This window comes from Humulus lupulus, chromosome 4 (genome assembly GCF_963169125.1).
Source record: "Humulus lupulus chromosome 4, drHumLupu1.1, whole genome shotgun sequence".
Classification (NCBI taxonomy): domain Eukaryota; kingdom Viridiplantae; phylum Streptophyta; class Magnoliopsida; order Rosales; family Cannabaceae; genus Humulus; species Humulus lupulus.
The window spans coordinates 239,122,887-239,134,086 of NC_084796.1; the positions used below are offsets into that span (position 1 = coordinate 239,122,887).

An 11,200-nucleotide genomic window follows, 5' to 3' on the forward strand; every position below is an offset into this window, starting at 1 on the left:
AGAGTTAACTGCTGAACCACGTAAAAAATCTCATTTGTGTTATCATATTTTTCTTGGCCATAACCAATTATTGTTTTCGTGCTCTTATTTCACTGTTGACGAAAAACGGCGTCAACAGAAGATTATGCCATTATGCTCATGATTCTCACAAAATTCTAAGAAGAAAATATGAGAAGAAAGTGAGTAGAAATTTTGCTATAGTTTCTTTACTCTAAAAATTACATATCAAATGTGAAAGAAGAATCCTTATTTATAGAAGGAGAAAATGACTAAAAAGAAATTAAATTACAAAATGGGTCTACAAAATAAATTTGAAATATTAATAATAAAATGATGCAAAATCGATGGTACATCGTTGCTATATCGATGCTCTGCGCTGAAATTTGACGAAAATTTTGGTGAGTCATAACTTTTTGCTTAAATGTCTGTTTTAGTTTTTTTTTTTTAATCTAAGTATTTTTTTTCGAGATCTACATGTTTATCATATTTAAAGCCTTAAATTTTTGATGTGGAATGCAAAAATTAATCATGGGTGCACATTAATAGAATGAGCGTTTATAAAAGAGTATGGAAGGAGTGTTTAAGTTGGCATATTAAAAGAATTTCCTTTATGATGCATAGAACCTAAAATTTCCCATTTATTATTACTCATTAATCCTTCTAATATTGAGAATTCAATTTTGTACTGACACATTAATAGATTAAAAAATAAACAAAATAAGGATAAATATGGAAATGAAAATTGGTTGAGGAGCAGCTTTATTCATGCTTATTATCAGTATAGATAATGTACATATATATTCATTAACTTTTACTTAAACACGTTTCATATGTATTTTTTTTTTTAAAAATTATGTCTAAATATTTAAAATATATTTTATTTAAATGTATTGTTTTAGAATATGAAAAAAATAGAGAAAAGATAGAAAAAGGTGAGCACAAGTTAAAGAAAAATATATTTTATGTTAATTTTTTTAAAAAATAAATAGGGTGCCTTAATAAAATTTTAGAATGTCAATATGATGCAACTTTGTTTTTCAGTTTTTTTTTTAATCAACTCTTAAGGGTTGTAGATGAAAAAAATAATAATAATGTAGAGTACTATCTTAGTACAAAAAACTACACTAATATGAGTTTGTGATTGGACCTGATAAAAAAACTCAAGATTAATTTGGAGAGTTTTTTTTCTTCTGTGAATGTGATGTAATACTAACACTAATGAGTGTAAAAATTACAAGCTCACGAAGAGAAAGTTTAAAAACATGAGATAACAAGAGAAAAGACCTGAGCAAATCTATCAGTAAAGAATTATCAAAACATGAGTGAATTCTCTGGAAAGCCCTTGTAGATCAGCATGTACTACTAGTTTGTTGAAGTACTTATTGATCAAAAGGAAGAACCATAAAATGTTTCTCTAACCAAATGGCTGCACAAGAATCAATATCCAAGGTAGCTTGGATCCCCAATATACTCCGCAACCTGCTCTAGGTGAACATTATGCAAAGCACGAGTGTTAGCTTCTCGAACAACACCAGTTTCTCGGTCCAAGTCCTGCTCCACAAGACTCCCATAAACTCCTTTATATGTTTCCCAAACAATATGGGAAGTGCAGTCTCAAGAAGATCTTGTGAGACACCTCGAATGAGCTCATTGCTCTCATCCATGGATATGTCACAGGTACTTGGAGTTACCACATCAACCACCTTTCCCTTCTTTAAATATAGTCCCCCTTCTTTCAAGTCTCTGCTAATGATCTTAACCCAGATATGGCTAGTAAGCCATGAGATTTGCCCCGTGCTACTCGAATTTCTACTTTGACTACTGAGGCTTTTACTATCTCTTCTTCCCTCCTTCAATGGCTTACTTGCCTTAATTTCTGACCTGTCTTGAGTCCTTGAATCTTCTGATCTCTTCAAGTCGCTTTCTTTAATCTTCAATTCCTTCAATCTCTTCAAGCATATTTCCTCTTCCTTAGAACCCAGCTCCGCAACATCTTTGTTGTTTCACCAACTCTTCACTCATCGAAAGCCTCACAGCCAGTCTATCATGACCAAGTTTTTCAACAATCCTTCCTTTCAGACCTGCATCCCTTCCCCCAACTATCCTCACGTCCTACTCTACAAAAGTTCTACCTTCCCTATCCCTCTGTTCTGCCATTTTCTTTCTCTTTCTCTTTCTCCTTAACCTTCTATTTTTCTTTATTGTTTGATTTTAGTGTAGGATTCCCATCACGAATGGGAACATCATTATTCAAAGACCCTAAACCCTGCTTGTCAGTCCTCTTGTGGTACTCTACTACCTTGACAGTGTAGGATTCCCGTCACGAATGGGAACATCATTATTCAAAAACCCTAAACCCTGTTTTCCAGTCCTCTTGTGGTACTCTACTACCTTGACATCCTCTTTCGCATTCTTCCCAATGCCTCTCCCTTCATACTATCCATACCTAGCAAGCAAAGCAGCACCAAATCCCTCCACTGGCACATCTACAAACTCCTTCATGCCCTGATCCTCAGGCAACCTCTGTAGGTCATACTTTAATTTATGAAGCAAAACATCTTCTGAAGGAGCAAATCGTGAGGGTTCCATTCCTGGAGATTTAGTTTCTGAACCATTGACTTGATTATGACTGTCAGTGTCATCACCCTTGGTAGACTTCCTCAAGTTGAGGCCATATGACATCTTTGAATCATTAGCCTCAGCAACAGCTGACAGTGATTCATCCTCAAAATGAAGACCACCGGAACCATCAGATTGCACGATTGGAAGTTAAAAAAATTTCAACCTTTTACAGGGTTCCCATTCATTTTTTATTGGAGGGATTACAAATTTATCTTGCTTGCCCTTGAAAGTTATAATTTCAGATGCGATAAATTCAGTGACATATTTTTTAGAATCATCGACATTGCTACTGTTCTTGCTATCATCCCCAAAGTTATTCGATGGCTTTATGGGGCATGGCTTTGAATTTATCTTAAATGATAGTTTCATGCTTCCTTCGTGCATAGCCTCTTTAAGAAATAATCTGTAGCCACCCTAATACATAAGAAAACAAAAAATAGATAAAAGTGATAAAACTTAATAACTGATAGTTTCAATTTCAAGTAGACCGAATCTTTATAGCGCAAAACAACCTCTCACAAAATAGAATTTTCCAGGTTTCTTTTGTTTACTATTATCAACCATGAAAAGGGAAAAAAAAAACTTCAAATAAACATATTTTTCCATCCATTAACCGTCATATACAGTTGAAACAAATTTAGCTTTGGTATTCTTAGCAATTCATTTTAAACATCTGAGTTAAGTAATTAATTAATTTCAAAGGCATCATCAACCAATGGAACTAAATGGTTATTTGGCATGCAAGATAATAAGTAATTTAAGCACCTTTTTTTCTTCTCATCAATAAGTTGTATTCATTTCGAGTTATAGTGATAAATGACTTAAAAGACTAGTTTATTTTGGTGTAAAAATGTTATACTTATCACATTTAACACTAAAAAAAAGTTACCCTTTAATGATAACTTTTTAACATAATTAGTGACTAAATGTTATTTTTAGTCACAATAAAAAATTGCTTATGACTAAAAAATAATATTTAGACATAAGTTATCACTAATATATAGTTTATAAAGTTTGTTGTACTGAAAATCCGAAGCTTTTCAAAAATTTAGAGAATGGAAAATAATGATTGAAAATCAAACAATGAGAAAGCTAAAGAAACTTAGGACAGATAATGACCTTGAATTTTGTAACAAAGAATTTAATGATTATTGTGCTGAAAATGGTATTGTTAGACACCACACTTGCACAAACACACCTCAGCAAAATGGCCTTGCTGAAAGAATGAATAGGACAATTATGAACAAGGTTAGATGCCTGCTTGCCGACTCTGGTTTGTCAAAAGGTTTCTGGGCTGAAGCGGCTGCCACAGCCTGCTATTGATCTAAACCATCATATAGTCACTTAAAACATTTTGGATGTTCAGCATATGTTCATGTGAATGAAAAGGGAAAAAAAACTTCAAATAAACATATTTTTCCATCCATTAATCGTCATATACAGTTGAAACAAATTTAGCTTTGGTATTCTTAGCAATTCATTTTAAACATCTGAGTTCTTCTTGCTGACTATTGTCATTTACAATCCCAACATTAGGTTATAGAAAGAAAAAGAATGGAAAAAAAAACCTACACATAATTTCTCAATGACCCACAAGCGCAATTGATGATAAATAAAAATCTGAATAACTGATTACTCTAAACAAAATAATTGTCTTGACAAAACTATCAAAGTGAAAGCTATAGGGCCAATAAATCACAGAAATCTTATTCCTATATTTATAATGAGATCAGTTTTGAAACACAAAGATTCATTCCAGAATACTTTCTCTGGTTTGTGTTTGGAAGAGGATTACCTATTATTGAAAGTGCATGGATGCAATTAATGAGTATTGTTATGCACACAGAAATATGATCCACACAAAGATTTATCATCATATATATTAAGAAGTAATATTAGACACAAAATCAATCCTAAATTGATATTGATTTGAGAGCGAGAGAAACTAAGCATGGAAGAATAATGTGCCCTAAAACCAATTTTGATACAAAAATGGCAGAAATTGCAGAAACTGTTAAATAAAAGCTAGAGAGAGAAATGCATAGCCAACCTGATTCGCAATGGAGGAATTTGTCAAAATGACCATGTAACATATTGAAATTTGCAAAATAACATTTCATTTTATTTTTATTTTTATTTTTAATTTATTTAATTTATTAAAAATTAATGAAGTGGCACTCAATTAATTTAAAAAAATCACATTAACAACAAACCCTAAAATCCCTAAACTCACGATATCCTTCACTTCTCTTCTCCTCACCCTTTGCTTTCTTCCATTGCTAAGACCAAAAAGATCAGCCATCTCCAAAAGTCCCTAAAGTCACATACCCTTCTCTTCTCCTCTCCATTTGCTTTCTTCCATTGCTAAGACCAAAAAGACCAGCCCTCCACAAGTCTTTCTCCCTAAAGTCACAATACCCTTCTCTTCTCCTCTCCCTTTACTTTCTTCCATTGCTAAGACCAAAAAGACTAGCCCTCCACTCCATTTCTTTCTTCCTCTGTTAAGACCAAAAAGACCAGCCACAGTCAATATCTTTCTCTTTTCCTTCTTCTTCTTCTTATCTTCTTCATCAACGACCAATCCCCCCCTTCCACTATTTGTAGTAAGACTAAAAAAACTCTTATCTTCTTTTCATTCTTCTTCATTCTCCATTAATATTTTTGGGATTTTGTTCTTCATTCTCTTATTTGCAATAATTATTCTTCCATAATTGTAATGGAATCAACCAATGATGTATTAACTACACTTCCCACACCATCAAACGAATGTGAACAAGTAAGTATTATAATTTTTTTTTTATTCTACATGAAAATTAGTGTTTGAATGTTATCTTTATCATATAGAAATGAAAGAAAAAAATAGATAAAATGCAACAATCAATTTTACACTTTGCATTTCGAAATTTTCATTATTCAATACTTGAAAATTAAAAAAAATGAAGTTGATTCATAGTAACAATTTGCAAAAAATATGAAAATATAGACTATACAGTGCGACTATGTGCGACCCTATGCGACCCACATGGTCGCACATAATTTGCGAAATATATAAAATATACTGTACGACCGTGTGCGACCCTATGCGACCTTGTGCGACCATGTGGGTCGCAAATGGTCGCGCAAGGTCTTTTAGTTAAATTTTTGGTCGCATAAAGTCGCTTAGTTAATAAATTTGGGTTGTTTAGTTAAATTTGTAATTCATGTTATAGTTTTTATATTTATATTCTTATAATTTATATTAATTTATATATTTTTATTCATTTGGCAAATTATTATTGTAGATGCCCAGAACTGTATTAACGACAGAGCTTCCTTGTATACCCCGTGTCATTACTACTAATACAGTTGCAAAATCTAAAGTTACCATCAGATCTTCGCTGAGTGTAATAGACCAAATAAAAGATTGGCTTTCAAATTCTGACAAGATCGTTTTTAAACATTACACCAGTTGGGTCGTTTGTTGGACCTCGACACTCGAGGCTCTTTCCCTGGCACCTTAGCAAACCAGATAGTTTTGAGGATGGTAGATTGCCAAAAGAGGCATGAGTTATGGTTTTTGATTAATGGCAAACCTATGAAGTTTTCTCTCCAAGAGTTTGCAATAGTATCTGGATTGTACACTAGTGGTGGACCAACACCTGAAGAAATGAAGGTTGTTTCTTCTGAGAACAATTTAAAGAAAAAGTACTTCAATGACAAGATGTCTATTAAAATAGAGGACATAGCTAGTGCTCTAGATAGCATATCGAAAGAATATAGGACTAAGGACAGAGTGAAGTTGTGCTTTATCTATTTGCTTAACGCATTTCTAATAATGTCAAGTCCTGGTTCGATAGTAGATCTTAAATGGCTACAACTAGTGGACAAGCTAGCTATATTTGACAAATATTGTTGGGGGAAGCTGGCATATGAGAAACTAATAGAGCAAATCACGAAAAAAGATATGAAGAATAATCCCACTGAGAAGGAGATTAAGTGGAACTTCTTTAGTTGTCCTTGGATATTTCTGGTGAATTTTTTTATTATGATTATATTTTTATTAAGTTTATTTATTTTTGGATATTTTTTATTATATTTTGTGATATGATTTTAATTATTGTTTTGTCTCTTATAGATATGGATTTGTGAAGCAATGCCAAAGTTAGGCGACATGGTAGGACAAAGAATCCCAGGAAACCATATTCCTTGATGGCTTGGTTGGAAAATAAATGATAAGCATAAACTCATAGTTACAAGAATATCAAAAGTAATAGAAAATGATGTTGAGGTATTTATCCACATACAAAATTATTTATTGTCTTGTATTAAAAAAATATGATCAAGGCAACTTATGTTAGTTTATTTTCTTTGTGTATTAGTTTTTTGTGCGACCTACATTAGCTCCAACTTCAAAGGAGAAGGCAGAACTTTTTTATGAAAGGCTTGGTTGCTACGAGGACAATGAAGATGACGTAATTGATCAGATTTCTTCATTTTTAGTGGGTGATATCATTTTACGTGATCCACAGTGTTCTGCGCCACATGTGGAGCCTCCATCTTCGGGTGTGGAACCTCCATCTTCGGATGTGGAGCCTCCATCTTTGGGTGTGGAGGCTCCATCTTCGAATATGGAGCCTTCCCAATTCACTCCAATTCGTCAAATATCATACTTGCATCCATCTTCACAGCCTCCCTCTTCTTATGATGCTTGTAGTGAGTTATTGGAATTAGTGAAGCGTTTGATAGCCGACCAAGAAAAGTTGCACAATGCAAGATATGAGGAGATTGAATGTGTAAATAAAGAAAGGCACGACGCAATAATGACAACCATCGACGACCATGCTTACTTGAATAGAGTGAGGAATGAGACACTATTAGAAAGATTTGATGTTTTGATTGGCATCTTTCGACCTATAGCTGCACAAATTTCTGGAGCTGGAGGAGAAAAGACTACAAAAGATAACCAACAAGTAAATTTTATTTGCAATAACTTTAATATAGCTATTTTTATTGTCGTCTATATTTTTATTTATAATAATATGCCTTGTAACTTCATGGTTGTAGGATTCACCATCTTATGCACACTTTTTTGAAGATGGATTTGTAACACCTATAGGAGAAAGGAACATGGAGGGTGGCCAAGCCTCCACACCTGTAGGAGAGAAGATTGTTGAGAATACAACATCTGGTTTTCCTACACAACTTGCAGAAAACAAAGTCACATGTCACATGACAAAAGTTTTTTTGAGATATTGTTGGCAAAGCAATGATATATTGATAGTGAGGTAAGCTTTATCATTCAAATATATCATAATAATTATATAATACTAATTATATTCCCATCATAATTAATAATTAATAAATGTTTTTTTGGCAGCATGTCGATGAAATTACCTATTTATTTATAAAAAGAATGGATAAATTTCATAATATCTTTCCAAAAGATATATGCATATTGACTGATGAGTTTGGACAACATGTGCGTGCACTATACCACGCGTCTCGACAGGAAAATAGTAATGTATGTAAAAAAAACTCCAGAGCTAATGTTGTTTGTTGATGGAATCAGACCAGTTAGGGCGAGAGTTTGGTCAGACGTCAATTACTTCTATGTGCCTTGGAATGACGGTGAACAGCACTAGATGTTAGTGGTAATTGACATCCGTAACTGGACGATATGGATTTATGACTCGATTCCAAGTCACTGGATCTCTATAGAGGCCATGAAAAAATCAGTGCAACCACTTGCAGAATATTTTCCTTTTTTACTTCAAGACAATGGCCATTTTGAAAACTTACGTCATCAGTGCAATCGTCACATGAATATAAAAGTAGCCCCTGCAGATACTGTTCCTCTTAACAAGAGAACGTAAGTTTTATTTTATATATTCTTTTTTAAATCCAAACTTGTAAAGATAATACTAACGTAGTTAAATTTATCTTTATAGCGGAGATTGTGGTATATTCATGCTTAAGACAATGGAAATGCACATTGCCGATAAGTGCAACAAGTCAGCTACATTGGTGCTCAACGACAACAACATAGATACATTCAGACAGGCATATGCAGTTCAATTATATGTGGGTAGTGCGGATCCTTAGCTAGCTAGATATACATAGTTTCTAATTTTTGTATACTTTTTGTGGGAAAAATGACTTTAAAAGACCTTAATATAGTATATACGACCATCATGGTCTTTTGGGTTCTGAATTTGCACTATGCGACCCAAAAAGACCTTGAATTTGCACTAAGCGACCATCATGGTCTTTTGGAGTTCATAAGACCTTGAATTTGCACTATGCGACCATAAAAGACCTTGAATTTGCACTAAGCAACCACCATGGTCTTTTGGAGTTCAAAAGACATTGAATTTGCACTATGCGACCATAAAAGACCTTAAATTTGCACTAAGTGACCATCATGGTCTCTTGGAGTTCAGAAGACCTTGAATTTGCACTAAGCGACCACAAAAGACATTGAATTTGCACTAAGTGACCATCATGGTCTTTTGGGGTTCTTCCACCAATATTAAAGAAGACCTTGAATTTGCACTAATTAAATGAAATTTATAGATAAAATCATTTATAACATAGTAATTAAATGGTCTTATACTTTTATATTATAATTCAATGATGTAATTAGATGATTACAAATAATTATATACTATACTTTAATGGTGAAATCACTTATATAATATAATTATATACTTTTTGTGGGAAAAGTGACTTTAAAAGACCTTAATATAGTATATGCGACCATCATGGTCTTTTGGGTTCTGAATTTGCACTATGCGACCCTAAAAGACCTTGAATTTGCACTAAGCCCATCATGGTCTTTTGGAGTTCAAAAGACATTGAATTTGCACTATGCGACCATAAAATACCTTGAATTTGCACTAAGCGACCATTATGGTCTTTTGGAGTTCAGAAGACCTTGAATTTGCACTAAGCGACCACAAAAGACATTGAATTTGCACTAAGTGACCATCATGCTCTTTTGGGGTTTTTCCACCAATTTTAAAGAAGACCTTGAATTTGCACTAATTAAATGAAATTCATAGATAAAATCACTTATAACATAGTAATTAAATGGTCTTATACTTTTATATTGTAATTCAATGATGTAATTAGTGATTACAAATAATTATATAATATACTTTAATGGTGAAATCACTTATATAATATAATTATATACTTTTTGTGGGAAAAGTGACTTTAAAAGACCTTAATATAGTATATGCGACCATCATGGTCTTTTGGGTTCTGAATTTGCACTATGCGACCCTAAAAGACCTTGAATTTGTACTAAGTGACCATCATGATCTTTTGGAGTTCATAAGACCTTGAATTTGCACTATGTGACCACAAAAGACATTGAATTTGCACTAAGCGACCATCATGGTCTTTTGGGGTTCTTCCATCAATTTTAAAGAAGACCTTGAATTTGCACTTAGCAATCATAAAAGACCTTAAATTTACACTATGCGACCATAAAAGACCTTGAATTTGCACTAAGCGACCATCATGGTCTTTTGGAGTTCAAAAGACATTGAATTTGCACTATGTGACCACAAAAGACATTGAATTTGCACTAAGCGACCATCATGGTCTTTTGGGGTTCTTCCACCAATTTTAAAGAAGACCTTGAATTTGCACTGAGCAACCATAAAATACCTTAAATTTTCATTATGCGACCATAAAAGACCTTGAATTTGCACTATGCGACCATAAAAGACCTTGAATTTGCACTAAGCGACCATCATGGTCTTTTGGAGTTCAAAAGACATTGAATTTGCACTATGCGACTATAAAAGACCTTGAATTTGCACTAAGCGACCATTATGGTCTTTTGGAGTTCAGAAGACCTTGAATTTGCACTAAGCGATCACAAAAGACATTGAATTTGCACTAAGCGATCATCATGATCTTTTGGGGTTTTTCCACCATTTTAAAGAAGACCTTGAATTTGCACTAATTAAATGAAATTCATAGATAAAATCACTTATAACATAGTAATTAAATGGTCTTATACTTTTATATTGTAATTCAATGATGTAATTAAATAGTTACAAAGACTTATATAATGTACTTTAATGGTGAAAGCATTTATATAATCTAATTATATATTGTAATTAAATGATTGACTCACTTACATAATGTAATTAGATGATTACAAACAATTATATAATATGGTCGCACATGATCTCACATGGTCACATAATCTAATTATATATTGACACACTTAGATAATGTAATTAAATTGTTAATCAAACTTATATAATGTATATAAATGATGTCATCACTTATATATTGTAATTAATTATCAAAAAATTAATTAATCAACTATGGTCGCATAGGGTCGTACATGGTCACATAGACCAATATTAGGATATACTCTGAAATACACCATGGTCGCACAGGTCGTATAAACCAATATTATGATACACTTTGAAATACACTAAGGTCGCACAAGCTTTGTCAAGATCCACATTAAGCACTTTAATTAGCATAAATTTGACAGATAGATCTGAATCAAGTTTGCATAGATCAAATACAAGAAACATTAAATATAGTATTTAGAGAACTAAATAATAATAAA

The 11,200-nt window shown here is 32.9% G+C and overlaps 1 pseudogene; it reads right to left on the minus strand.

Moving 5' to 3' along the window:
* Nucleotides 1-1,437: 1,437 nt before the first annotated feature.
* LOC133833050 (protein MOS2-like) lies at nucleotides 1,438-5,074 on the minus strand (annotated as a pseudogene).
* Nucleotides 5,075-11,200: the final 6,126 nt, after the last annotated feature.